The 14591-nt window shown below is 46.9% G+C and overlaps 1 long non-coding RNA gene across 1 annotated transcript in view; it reads left to right on the top strand.

Annotated features, from left to right (window-relative positions):
* LOC138268668 (uncharacterized) overlaps positions 1–14591 on the top strand; it is a 555825-nt gene that overhangs the window by 51036 nt on the left and 490198 nt on the right. The gene's annotated exons all lie outside the window — the stretch shown is intronic.

Raw genomic sequence — 14591 nt, 5'->3', positions numbered from 1 at the left:
TCAGGGGCCATCACCTCATTTAAAAAACCTATCTTCTGATGGATGCAACTACCTGTGGATTCCTCACCTTATGAATTCGATCCTTGCGCCAGCATCCGACGGAAAGTCTTCTTCCTAGCTGTCTACATCGACGAGGACGTCATAATGGCACGGCTCCGCGTGACTCCGTCTGACGTCAACGTGCCAATAAGAGGTCCTCGTCGGCGTACTAACGTCAGTTTTTCCTTTTTCCGTGCTTCGACACCAACGTTTTTTTCTTCCTGGCCCGTTTGCAACTGTAGCGATCTCTTGAAGTTACAATGTCACCTCCGCAGAAGTCCGGGTTTAAGCCGTGTAGGGAATGCGGGGGGTCGGATGTCAGTGACCGACCCCCATCCGGACTGTATTTGGTGTTTAAGCTCCGAACATGATGTGGAAGGTTGTTCTTCGTGCCAGAGCATGAATCCGAAAGCTCTGAAGGAACACGAAGCGAAGCTCTTCTTGGCCAAGGCAAAGAAGAAGGAACACAAGAAGATTTCTTCCCATGCTTCTCCCAAAAAACATAAGAAGCGGCGTCATCATGACTCTCGGCACCGTCATGACTCTCGGCGCCGTTCGGAGCGGAGCCGATCGAGGAGTCGTTCGAGGTCAAGATCTCGTTCGTTACGGCACCAGAAGACGTGGGAGATGAGTCCTACGGTCACGCCTAAGCCGGAGAGTCCGTGGTTGTCACCGGCGCCTTCAGTCTATGAGGTCACTCAAGGTAGTCCTCGCTTTTTGCCGGCGCTGAGGGATCCTGATGTTCCCCAGACATCTACACAGCAGTACCCGGCTTTCCCGACTCCAGGGACGGATCCGGCCGCATTTTTGAATGCGATGTATGCTGTTTTTCAATCCATGGCCCCTGCTGGTGCACCGGCGGGTCCCACGGGCCATTGGCTTTCAATTTGGGCTCGCCGGCATCATACAGGGCTGCTCCATTCATGCCCTTCTGCCCTACAGAGCCTGGTGGTCCGGCGCCGGGGATTTCCCCTGGCAGGAGTCCTTCGCCTGGGACCGTGGATCCGTCGGCTTCTCATCCGACTCCTTCTCCGCGCCATCCGGCGTCATTGATGGCCTCATCCAGACCGGCTCCATCTCCTTCTGTTCATTCGGCTTCGAGGAGGTCATCTGCCGACTTCGGGCCGGCGCCGGTTGAATCTGGGAGCTTTCCTGAACCGGTTCGGTGTCTGAGATCATCGGCGTCGATGGAGTCCTTGTCAACGCCGGCTCTGGAGACGCATTTAAGATCTCAAAGGAAGGTGTTGAGGCTTCTGGAGGAAGAGGAATACAGAAGGCTTGAGGAAGGTGAGATAGAGCCTTCTGATGATTTCCAGGGACTTGCCACTGCAAATGGTTTGGATACTTCCCCGAAGTGGGACATTGCTTCTCCGGGGGAGTTTACTGAGGAGGCCGCCTCCTTCCATGCTGTGGTGAAAAAAGGCAGCTGATTACCTGGATTTGCCTTTGTCCACGGCAGAAGTTAAGACTAACCTGCTCACAGAGGTTCTTCATCCATCTTCCTCCAGTGCTGACCCTTTGTTGCCTTTTAATGAGGCTTTGACTGAGCCTATTATAGACCTATGGCAAAAAGCCGGTGACAACTCCTGCTGTGAACAGGGCAGTGGCGAGAAGGCATAGAAGTGCCCCAGGAGATCCAGTTTTTCTATCTCGTCACCCGACTCCGGAGAGTTTGGTGGTTCAGGCATCCTGTTCTACAAAGTCTGCCCCCGGTACATTCCCTGGTGTTTCGATAGACAGAGAATCCAAGAGGATGGAGCAATCCTCGAAGAACATTTTCTCCTCTTGCAGCATGGCCCTAAAAGCTACCAATTCCACCTGTGTGCTAGCCAGATACATCCATGCCCTAATGGACTCTGCTAAGGAGATGGCAAAAGATCTGCCACAGGAAGTGCAAATATCTTTTGGGTCCCTTTTCTTGGATGCGCAAGCTGCTGCACAGCAGATTATTCAATCTGGCTTGGATACCACGGATTCTATTGCCAGGGCCATGGGAACATCGGTGGCTACGAGAAGGCATGCCTGGCTAAGATCTTCGGGATTCTCGTCAGATGTACAATCCACTTTAATGGACCTTCCATTTGATGGGGAAAAGCTGTTTGGGGACAAGGCAGACTCTGCCCTTGAACGGTTTAAGGACTGTCGGGCTACAGCTAAGTCCCTGGGTTTGAAGACCCCTTCTGCTACATTGTACAGACCTTTTCGTAGGTTTCGAGGGTTTGCTAGAGGTTCTGCCTTTCGTAGGTCTCAATCTTATGCCCAACAGCCTGCCACCCCGCCCTATCGTGCCTTCAGAGGGCGAGGTAGGGCTAGAGGTCCAGCCCAGCAGCTCTCTTCTTCTTCATCCTCCTGGTGGACAACAGCAGAAGCAGCCCTAGTTTTCCCCACTTTATCAGTCATACTTCTCCTGCAGGGGGAAGATTGAGCCTTTTTCTACAGCAATGGAGGTCAATTACAACAGACTCGTGGGTGCTAGGAATTGTGAAAAAAGGCTATGCTCTCCCCTTTCAGGAGTTTCCTCCTCCCTTCCCTCCCTGTCCCTCCTTTTGTTCAGAAGACCATCTTCTGTTGTTGCAACAGGAGGTTGTAGCCATGTTGGCAAAGGGCGCTATAGAGTTGGTACCATTGCAGGAAAGGGGTCAGGGGTGTTATTCAAGATATTTCCTGATTCCCAAAGGGGACGGTCGTCTAAGGCCGATCCTAGACTTGAGGATTTTGAATTTGTTCCTCAAGCAGGAAAAATTCAAAATGCTGACCCTAGCGCAGGTGCTATTGGCGTTGAACGAAGGAGACTGGATGGTGTATGTCGACTTACAGGACGCGTACTTTCATGTTCCCATAATCAAGTCGCACAGGAAGTATCTCCGTTTTGTGGTCGGATTGCAACATTACCAGTTTGCGGTCCTTCCGTTTGGTCTTACTTCAGCACCCCGGGTCTTCACAAAGGTGATGGCAGTTGTTGCAGCACATCTCAGAAAGAGGGAGGTAGTGGTTTTTCCCTACCTGGACGATTGGTTGATCAAAGCCAAGTCTCCAGAGATTGTGTTGTCTCATCTGCGAATGACAACGCAGTTGTTGTTCGATCTGGGCTTTTCGGTGAACATACCCAAATCTCACCTGGAGCCCTCTCAACGCCTCCTGTTCATAGGGGCAGTATTGGACACAACAAGGTTTCGGGCCTACCCCCCGCCTCAGCGGGTACGGGACATTCAGGCGCTGATTCCTTTGTTTCAAAGTGGAGCGGCAGTTCCAGTCCTCAAAGTCTTGCGCCTGCTAGGTCTGTTTGCTTCTTGCATTCTGTTGGTCACTCATGCTCGCTGGCATATGAGGGCTCTTCAGTGGTGCCTCCGCAGACAGTGGTTCCAGCACAAGGGGGATCTCAGGGATTCAATAAAGATCTCCAGGGACGCTGTAGCGGATCTCCTGTGGTGGACAGAGGACGGCAACCTTTCCCAAGGAAAACCGTTTTCACTGCCCCCTCCAGTGGCCACAGTGATATCGGATGCTTCCACTCTAGGGTGGGGAGCTCATCTGGGGGACCTGGAGGTCAAGGGTCGTTGGTCTCCAGCGGAGCAGATGTTGCATATCCATCTGTTGGAATTGCGGGCTGTACGTTTGGCGCTCAAGGCCTTCCTCCCTTCCCTTCGCGGTCAGTCAGTTCAGATCCTGACGGACAACACTACCGCGATGTGGTATATAAACAAGCAGGGAGGAGTGGGGTCGTATCTGCTTTGCCGAGAAGCCCTACGACTCTGGTCCTGGGGTCAGGACCATCAGATTTGCTTGATGGCGAATCATTTGGCCAGAGTGTTGAATGTACGTGCGGATGTTCTCAGCCGTCACTTCTCATTAGATCACGAGTGGCGTCTCCATCCGGATCTAGTCCTCCACATCTTCGAGATGTGGGGTACTCCTCAGGTGGATTTATTTGCCACTCTGGAGAACGCGCATTGCCCGTTATTCGGCAGCCTCCAGTTTCTGATGCAAGGGGCGTTGGGGGACGCGTTTCAGATGTCCTGGAGCGTCCAGTTGCTTTACGCGTTTCCCCCCCATACCCTTGATTCCTCGGGTTTTGAGAAAGGTTCGTCAGGACCGGGCCCAAATCATATTGGTGGCACCGGACTGGCCGAGAAGGGTATGGTATACAGACCTACTTCAACTCTCTCAGTGCCCTCCGCTCCGTCTCCCGCTCAGGGCAGATCTCCTCTCTCAATCGCAGGGGCAGGTTTTACACCCTCACCTCCAGATCCTGCAACTTCATGCCTGGAGATTGAAAGGGGCAACCTGAGTTCATTTTCTCTCCCACCGGATGTAGTGGATGTTATACTATCGTCCAGGCGACACTCCACTAAATCTATTTATGCCGGAAGGTGGGCAAAATTTGTGCTGTGGCGTGGAGAGAACCAAAAAGATCCTTTAAAGGCCCATCTTTCAGATGTACTTTTGTTTGTTCTCAGTTTGGCGAAGAAAGGCTGTGCTATAGCTACAGTTAAGGGTTATTTGGCAGCTCTGTCGGCGTTTCTTTGCCTTCCGGATCAGCCGTCTTTATTCAAGTCTCCCATTGTACATAGGTTCCTTAAGGGTTTGGTGAATAGCTTTCCTCCTACTCCTTTTCACATGCCTCAGTGGGACTTAAATCTTGTTTTAACATTCTTAATGGGTTCGCCTTTCGAACCCATGCATTCATGTCCATTGAGATATTTAGCCTTCAAGACTGTTTTCTTGATCGCAATTACTTCTGCCAGGAGGATTGGAGAGCTTCAGGCACTTTCGGTTAAGCCCCCTTTCACAATGTTCTTCCCTGATAAAGTGGTTCTAAAAACCAGGGCTGCTTTTCTACCGAAAGTTGTCACCCCTTTTCATATAGGGCAGAATATCACTCTTCCTGCTTTTTACCCTCCTCCCCACCTGTCTAAAGAAGAAGAGAGACTCCATAGGTTGGACCCTAAGAGGGCCCTGAGTTTTTATCTCGAAAGAACTAAAGACTTTCGTTTGGATGAGCAACTGTTTGTTGGATATGCTGGTCAGCAAAAGGGCAGAGCTGTACAGAAAAGGACACTCTCCAGGTGGGTCATCTTGTGTATCAAGATCTGTTACTCTTTGGCAAAAAAGGTCCCTCCTGAAGGTATCAGGGCCCACTCTACTAGGGCTAAATCTGCATCCTCGGCTTTGGCGAGGGGAGTTCCATTGAAAGATATATGTAAAGCGGCAACTTGGGCGTCCCTCCATACTTTAGTAAAACATTACTGTTTAGACTCTGAGATGAGGAGGGACGGTCACTTTGCTCGCTCGGTATTGCAAGATTTCTTGGTGTAATCAGGCGGGCATCCACCACCGAGTGCGGTACTGCTTGGGACTCTACTCATAAGGTGAGGAATCCACAGGTAGTTGTATCCATCAGAAGAACAAGTTACTTACCTTCGGTAACGCTTTTTCTGGTGGATACACTGACGACCTGTGGATTCCTCCCGGTCTCTCCCGCCTCCCCGTTGCCTGCCTGGTTACACTCTTATCTTGCAGTATTTAGATTAATATTTATTCTTATGTTGTTATGCATATGAACGCGCATATATTAATATGTATATAGTGATATTTCTTTATATATTTTTGTATATTCATGTATTTCAACTCTCAATAAGAATGGATAGTTTAAATGGTCAAGGTTTTTGTGTGCGTATATCTTTCTATATTATTTATCAATTTTCATGGTCGGTTTACTCCCATTTGCTTTAAGAGCATGAAAAAATGTGGTGAAACTGACGTTAGTATGCCGACGAGGACCTCTTATTGGCACGTTGACGTCAGACGGAGTCACGCAGAGCCATGCCATTATGACGTCCTCGTCGATGTAGACAGCTAGGAAGAAGCCTTTCTGGCGGATGCTGGCGCAAGAATCGAATTCATAAGGTGAGGAATCCACAGGTAGTCAGTGTATCCACCAGAAAAAGCATTACCGAAGGTAAGTAACTTGTTCTTCGGGGGGAATAAGATTCTTTTGTCACATAAAATGTTCGTTACAAAAAGGATAGCCGGACCTGGCAAAGACTCCCAGCCTATCAGAATATGTTGAAAGGCCTGGAATTTTCATAGAATATCCTCTGTCGTAGGAGAGTGAAGCCCACAATCCTAAAGGAGACTCTTCTTAGATCCTCATTGGCTGCATGATGATTTCTCTGCAAACTCTAATACCCACAATGAGGATTTTCTTAGGACAACACGCACCTTTTCTGATGCGTAGATCTCTGCAGCTTAAAAGGTGGCCGTTTAGTTCATTTAGGAAGCTAATTCTCTTAGCTTTCACTGCTGAAATGTTACAACACTTTTTTTTGGCACATCGGTGGTGCTCTGGTTTGCAGTTTGTGCTTTGCTATATGAATCCACGTCGCCAGAGCTAGTCATTTATGTGGAAATCCAGAACATTGATTGTGGACATAAGAACTTCGTGGTAAAGCAGAAATGTAAATAGGGACAGTGAATCATTAGTGATGTACATTTCTAAGCTAAAGTTATTGTGAGGGCTGTTTGTGGTGAGAGACAGGAAAGGATTACATTTTTTTCTAATAAACAGGATATTTTTATTTGAGAGGAAAAAGATCGTTCAGCCAAAACGAAAACATGTTTAATATCGTTCCCAAAATGTTTTTGTACCACAGAACCAAAGTCGTCTTTTTATTGGCGCTCTTTAGCAATCTAAATTCGAAAAGATGCTCACCTAAAAAGAAGGCAAATGCATACGCCTGACTTCGATCTGGCTGATCTCTGCACATTCCTTAAGGCTTCCCCTGTAGAACTAAGTGACCAAGGTAGTTTGAAATTTGATTAACACTAGTATCAAAGGGAAGGAAGTAACATTACATAAACCAGTGACCCCAAGCAAAGCAGACAGCCCTTTAATAAACCTTTTTTTGTTCCTTGGATACGTTAACCTAGAATTGAGAAGGGATATTCTTAATTGTTTTATCTTTATTGTTCTTCATAAACAATTACATGTCGACATTTCTGGGGGCACACTTTTAATCAAATTAAACGCCTTTCCAAAAATCACAAACAATGTCAATGTAGGCGTTATTAGATTTCATTCAAATTTTTCTTCGTTTCAAACAGCACGATTTTGCTCTAAACTTATTTCACTTTTTTCTTTTTTCAAAGTGTTCGATATATAAAAGGGACCAGGGATTTCGACTCGGAGGGTTTAAGACTGCCAAGCTGTAGCATATCATCACAATACTAAGCATTGTTGGTTAGCCGCAGTTTATTTTTGTCTTTTATTAGGGTGGATCTCTGACTTATTGTCTATTAGAGAAAGATAGCATTTGGAATGATTTCTTGCGAAGTCAATATTGTCGTCGGCCTTTATTCTCCTTGTTCTGTAGCTATTTTTCCCTGTTACTATGTTAGCACACTTTGAAAAGTGTCCATCCTGCTGTATCAAGAAGCTAGGAAGGGTTTCCACGCAGTTTCCATTGTCTGTCTACATAATGAAGATGGGAGCTCCTAATTTGCCCAAGGATATTTTACTCAATGCTGTAGAATGCAGGGAATCCAAGTTAGGGTCTTGTTGAGAGTTCTGTTTCAGTGCTACAAATCTCATTGTCATACCTTTCTCAGCTCCAAACAGACCAGGAATGGTGAGCTGTGTATACTTCCAACACCTTAGACCTTGCTAGGTACCTTTCTAATATGATTTGGACAACGTGGTCATCTGGATGACCTTCATCATACGATGGCGAGGGTCTCAACAGTAACATGTTAAAAATGGAAAACCTCTTACCATTGGGGGATGCAGCTGTCTTTGCTTTCACTTCTCCTATTTTTGCTGATCTTGTTTTTGTTGGCTTTAGGACTCCGTGCATGTACTAATAACCAGTGCTAAGGTGCTTGTGGTCTCTCTCTCTCTAAACATGGAAGAATTGGCTTGTACCCCATTGTCAAATATAAATTACTTGTAAGCCCCTAGTAAAGTGGCATCCCATGTACCCAGGGCCTGTATATTTAATGCTGCTAGTGGACCTGCAGCACTGATTGTGCCACCCACTCAAGTAGCCTTATAAAATATGTCTCCGGCTCGTCATTGCAGCCTGTGTGTGCCATTTCCACCAGGGAGAATAGACATTTTGCCAGGCCTAAAACTTCCTTCTTAATACATATTTTACAACTAGGGCAGGTGCTGAATAGCCCATAGGGCAGGGTGCAGTGTATTTAAAAAGTTGGACATGTACTTTCAAGTCTTACGTGTACTGGTAGTGAAAAACTCTTAAATTAGTTTTTTTCTACTGCAAGGCCTACCTCCTCCATAGAATAATAATAGCCTTCCTTATTACATTTAATAAATGATAACTATCAATTGGGCCATTAAGCTACAGTGGGGGTAACCCTGTATTCCCTAGAACCTAGGTATCATTTAGTAGAAAGAGACAATTGGTTCTGTTGGAGCGAAGCAAATGCCGCATAGACAACTAAAAATGTGTCTGAATTCTTTAAGCTGGCACCCCTACACCACATCCGTAGATATGTTGGCGAATTTCCCTTGTTTTGCTCGCACATGGGAGACCATAATAATGAACCGCTGTGTGAGGCAAAGTGTTAGATCGGGATATACCTTAGAGTTCCTTGAAAATATTCAGTCTGGCCACCCAGTAAGGAATATCAGTTTCATTTGAGGGAGCTGCAACAGGAAATACTCCTTCTCCATGGAGAAATTGAAGGAGTTCAAAAGGCCCGGTGGAATCAACAATTCCACTTCAGATTCTTCCTATTGGTAAAGAAGACAGGTCAATGGAGACCTATTCCGAACCTCGGGGAACTCAACAAGTTTCTCAGAAAGCAGACCTTCCATATGATAATGCTTCAAGAAGTCCTCCTGATGCTCCAAGAGAATGACTACTTTGTATCCCTTCATCTTCATGGTGCATACTTTAACATTCCAATACACAGGAAACACAGAAAATACATCTGCATTGCAGTGGTGCTGCAGCACTACCAATTCAAGGTTCTCACCTTCGTCCTCAAGTCAGCTCTCGCATTTTCAGCAAGTCCCTAGCACTGGTTGCTGCTTATCACTGGCATCAGGGTCACCAAGTATATTTGTATTTATACAGCTGGTTCATCAAACTCCATCAAATGCTTCGACAGTTTCCTGCATATCTTTCTTACACAAACTAGGACTTATACCGAACATTGAAAAGTCATCCATAAAATTTTGCTCAAAGCTGCAGCTTTTGGGAGCGATACTGGCCAAACAAGTGGGTAGAGTTTTTCTTCTTGGTGGAAAGGCTAAGAAACCTATAGTTTGTGGCAAAGACCTTGTCTATCAAGCAAATGGTCACAGTCAGACAAAACTAAATCCCTGCAGGGCCTGATATCTTAATGCAGAAGTATTATACCCTATTGCAAACTTTGAATGAGATCCATCCAACAAGAGCTGTATAGCCAATGGAGGCAAGTTCACGGTATGGAACATGACATTGCCCATGTTACGAGATGTTTAAGACAAGTATTATGGTGGCAGATTCCTACAAATCTTAATGCAGGATTTTCATTTCATCCTTCATTGCACAGACACGTCCATGGAAGACTGCGAAGCACACACGCATAAGCTCTCAATAAAAGGCCTATGGTCAGATGTAGAAAAGAGGCTCTACATCCTGAAGTTTTAAGCCATAAGTCTAGGTTGTCCAGCGTTTCTCACAAGGCTGGCAGGTTGTACATTCTCCTCATAAGAACAGACTACACAACATTGATGTTTTACATCGCTAAACAAGGGTGAACGAGGTCCCGGCCCCTATCAAAGGAGGTTCAGACACTGTGGACTGGGTCACCACCCATCACGTTGCCATTGCCATAGAGCATCTCCCTGGACAACACAACGATCAAGCCGATGTACTCAGTTGACTGTTATTGGCATGTCAGGAACGAGAGCTCCACCAAGACTCTGCATTTGCTTGAAATAGGTACAGCTAGAAAAGTCACTGTTATGCTAATGGTTTTTGGCAATCAGTGTCCCGGGACAATGTCTTTTTTGATCAGATGGTCCAGCGCCTTTGCCTATTCCTTTTTCATCGTTTGTCCGGCTCCCCAGGATCTTGGCGAAAGCGAAGACAGGCCATTGTACCCTGATTCCCATTGCGCCAGCCTGGCCTTGGCAGTACTGATTCATAGAGCTCCTGAAACACTTAACATGCCCTTCAATACAGTTGAAGATACTACTCAAACTACTTTCCAGGCACAAAGGAGGCATTCTGTATCACACCCTTTGGTCATTGAGCCTTACATCATGGTCCCTGAAGGCCTATATCATGGTCATCTTGATCTCTAAGCAGAATGTAGAAACATCATGTTACTCCAGTTTTGGAACTTTTATAGATTCACATGCTTGAATCATTCCCCGTCTTCGAGACGGGAGTCCCCGGTATAATTTACACAAGTAATGTGAAGACATATTAACAAAGAAAAAAAGGCCCTAGGCCTCTTCAATTTAACAGTCTATCAGAGTCATTTTGTGAGAAGGACCAAACTTGAGCCTCCACCAATCAGGCGACAGCACCCTCCAGAACCCTCCTGAGAGAAGCTCCAGCACCTCAGATTTTCTACCGCACGTCGTGCTAGGGAGTCTCTTCAGAGCTCTGCTCTGTCTTCACACCTTTTTCAACTATTTTCTCTCTGAGAAACTGATCTAACTTGATTTGTCAGCTATTTTTCAACTATGTCTGACAAGGAGAAGAAGGGTCTCTTCAGAGACTGCAAGACTTGTGGAAAGAAAAGGCTTCATTCTGAAGACCCTCACCAAGACTGCATTTACTGCCTGTACCCAGATCATTCAGCTAAAGACTGTAAGATTTGTCGTACTTTTTCTTCCAAAACTTTAAAAGACAGGGAAGGCAGATTATTGATATGGCTGCAGAAACTAAAACATAGGAAGGACCCAGTTTCTGATTCTGAGAGTGATGAATATTCAACATCTAAGAGATCATCAAAAAGGGCGAGATCAGGCTCCAGATCTCCCTCACAACTCTCAAAGAAAGCCCTCAAAAAGACTACTACAGGGTCTTATAAGGGCCGCAGCCCATCTTCTTCCCCAAAGAAAGTTTCCAGAAAAGAGGGGAAAAGCCATTCTTCCAGTTCAGAGAGGCACAGGAAGTCTTCATCTGTACCACCATCTGTGCCTTTTAAGAAGCCATCCTCTGTAACTGGGGAAAAAAGCTTCGTCGATGGATTCACCGTCTACGGTACCGTCGGTGAGTGCTTTTCCGACGACGTCATCTACTTCTGGGTTTCCACCGTCGACGGCTCCCCCGGCGACATCGTCGACGAGGACAGGTACACCACCGTTGACGAGAACTGCAGCGATGACATCAGCGTCGATGACCGTCTATACATCGTCATCGTCGACGGTGTTGATGTCAGTGTCAGCCCTACCGTCGTCGACGGTAGACTCGTCGGCGAGACTTTCTTCTATTAAAATCGCTGTGCGTCCAGCATCTACGACACCGTCCATGACGGTCTATTTATACGTCGTGGACGACATCGTCGACGACACAGTCGACGAGGGAAAAACATAAAAAAAGTGTGGAAAAGCTGACGCCAACTCATACATCACCTAGTAAGGTGTTCTCCCTTGTTCCAGTATATCTTTTGGAGGGAGACGAAGACTCAGATGGTGAGGGGCCATTTGGAACAGCCCACAGTCCATCCCAACTAAATGTAAAGTACCAGGAAGAGGAGGACTATGAAGAGGCCTATGACCCCCTACTTTATTCAGAACAACAACAATACCAACAGGGAGCGTTTATTCCTTCCTCCCTACTAACTGACCTCAGAGCGATGTTGGTTGATTACAACAGGAGGTTTCCCCCTCAAGGAGAGCAACCTCCCCCATCGCCCATTTCTGGCGTTTCTACTCCACACCAGAGGCCAACGTCCTTACATCTCACAAATGTGGCCACTCCGGATATGACAATTCCTCATGACACCGACATCTCAGAAGGGGATCAGGAAGAAGGGGAGCTCCTAGACACTCACTCAGAGTGGGACGAATACAGCATCCTTGCTCCTCCTTCTCCTTCTCAATCGAAGGTGGAATCCCCACCAGAAGACATTGGAGAGTTTCACAATCTTCTAGAGAGAGCAGCCAAACGTTTTGCCTTACCTATGCCTACTAAGCAAACAGACTGTTTTCTTTACGACTTTAAGGAGCCTTTTCAGAAGTCTGTGCGCTCTATCCCGATTGTAAACTACCTGTGGGAAGAGGGCCTTAAGGTCATGAATAATCCGGCTACAGCTACGGCAGTGCTGCCGCTCCTGGATAAGAAATACAAAGCACCTGACGATGCACCAACATGCTTAACGGGACACCCTCCTCCGGATTCAGTGGTAGCTCAGGCAGCACAAAGAAGATCTAAGAATCCTTCTGCCCCGATTTCCGCATCCCCAGACAAGGAGGGTAGACGGCTAGATAAAATAGGGAAAAGGTTTTCTTCTATGGCTAGCCTAGTAGTTAGAGCGGCCAACTCTTTGGCTATTCTGCCTAGGTTCGACAGACCGCTTTGGGCGGACATTGCACCTTATATTACTCAACTGCCGGAAGATGCGAGATCAGAGGCAACTAAGACGATACAAGAGGGTCAACGCAAGTCTGCAGAGCTTATAGACTGTGCAATGGATATAGCAACCACTGCTTTTAGACAACTCGCCTGTGCAGCGGTGCTAAGAAGGCAAGGCTGGCTTAAAGCCACCTCTTTTCGCCCAGAAGTACAAAATAAAATCTTAGACTTACCTTTTGATGGCCAGACGTTATTTGGGAAACATGTTGATTACGCCCTACAGTCCATCAAATCGGACACGGACACGGCAAGGTCATTAGGGACCCTGCAATATCGAAAATCTTCCTTTCGTCCTAGAGGGCGTGGCCAACCCTCATACAGAGGGGCATATCAGCAACCCAGGTATTCCGCCTATCCTTCCTCTTCCCAGCAATATCGTCTATACTACTCACAAAGGCAGACGCCGCAACCGGCCTATGGTAGACCTGGTGGCCGGGGACGTTCAACCCGTCCGGCCAAAGATTCAGCTCGTAGAACCTGATTCTTTCGAGGCTCCGGCTACGTCCAGTCCTCCTCCTGTCATTCTGGGCGGGAGGATATCTCTATTCCTCAAACAATGGCAAACCATTACTTCAGACAAGTGGGTCCTACAATTGGTGAAACGGGGCCATACTTTAGAATTTATCCAGATACCTCCCTCCAATCCCCCCCGCAGGACTCCTTCAAGATACCCTCAACAACTCAAAAAGGAGATCGACAAAATGCTTCTCAAAGGAGCTATAGAGAAGGTGCCTCGGGCCCAACGAGGAACAGGATTTTATTCCAGGTTCTTCCTCATTCGGAAAAAGTGGAAGGATTGGAGGCCGATCCTCGATTTAAGGGAACTAAATGTCTACTTAAAAAAGCAATCGTTCCGCATAATCAGCCTGCAAGACGTCCTCCTGCGTCTCAATCAGGGAGATTTCATGTCTTTCCTAGACCTAAAAGACGCATACTTCCACATACCCATCCACCCTGCCCACAGAAAATACTTGAGATTCACCGTAGCCTGCAGCTATTTTCAATACCGTGTCCTTCCTTTCGGACTGAAATCAGCCCCAAGAATATTTACCAAGTGTCTAGCACCAGTCGCAGCCTTTCTCAGAAGGAGAAAGCACCAAGTTTTTCCATACTTAGACGATTGGTTGATAAAGGTAAAGACTTACGCAGGAACGCACAAGTCAACAAAAAAGTGCGTTTCCTTACTAACCAATCTCAGATTCACAGTCAACTGGGAGACGTCCAACCCTCTACCAGCACGCAATATTACCTTTCTAGGAGCAAGACTAAACACAGAATCCACCATGGCATGTTCCACGTTAGAGAGGCAACAGAGATTACTGACTCTAGCAAGTTCCATACAGAGAAGAGGAAAGGTTACTGTCCGTCTGTTCAAGTCGCTGTTGGGCATGATGTCTTCATGCATACCTCTGGTCCCTCTATGTCGGCTAAAGATGCGCCCCTTACAAGAGCAACTAAATCGTCAATGGCTCCAGGTATCAGGCTTTCGAGGACCAGATACAAATAACTCCAATAATGCTCAGAGCTCTGAGATGGTGGTCTCAAAGGCATCATCTATCAATCGGCCTTTCGTTTCTACAGCACCCAGCCCCGTGGACCATAACGACGGATGCATCACTGGAAGGCTGGGGAGCTGTGTTACAGGATCTGCAAATAAGTGGCAAATGGCCACTGCATCTGGCATCAATGCATATCAATTGGCTGGAGCTCAGAGCAGTGCACCTAGCCTTACAAGCGTTTCTTCCCAAGATCACAGGATCGCAAGTGGTAATAAGGACGGACAACACCACTACGATGCATTACCTCAACAAATAAGGAGGCACAAGATCTCTCACTCTCTCCAGGGAAGCCCAAGCAATCTGGAACTGGGCCTCGCAGCAAAACATCACACTATCAGCGGTACACTTGCCTGGAATAAACAACAAGACAGTAGATGCACTCAACAGGCAGAAA

This window comes from Pleurodeles waltl, chromosome 12 (genome assembly GCF_031143425.1).
Source record: "Pleurodeles waltl isolate 20211129_DDA chromosome 12, aPleWal1.hap1.20221129, whole genome shotgun sequence".
NCBI lineage: Eukaryota > Metazoa > Chordata > Amphibia > Caudata > Salamandridae > Pleurodeles > Pleurodeles waltl.
Note: the sequence above shows the minus strand (reverse complement) of the source record. Positions and strands in the feature narration are given on the sequence as shown.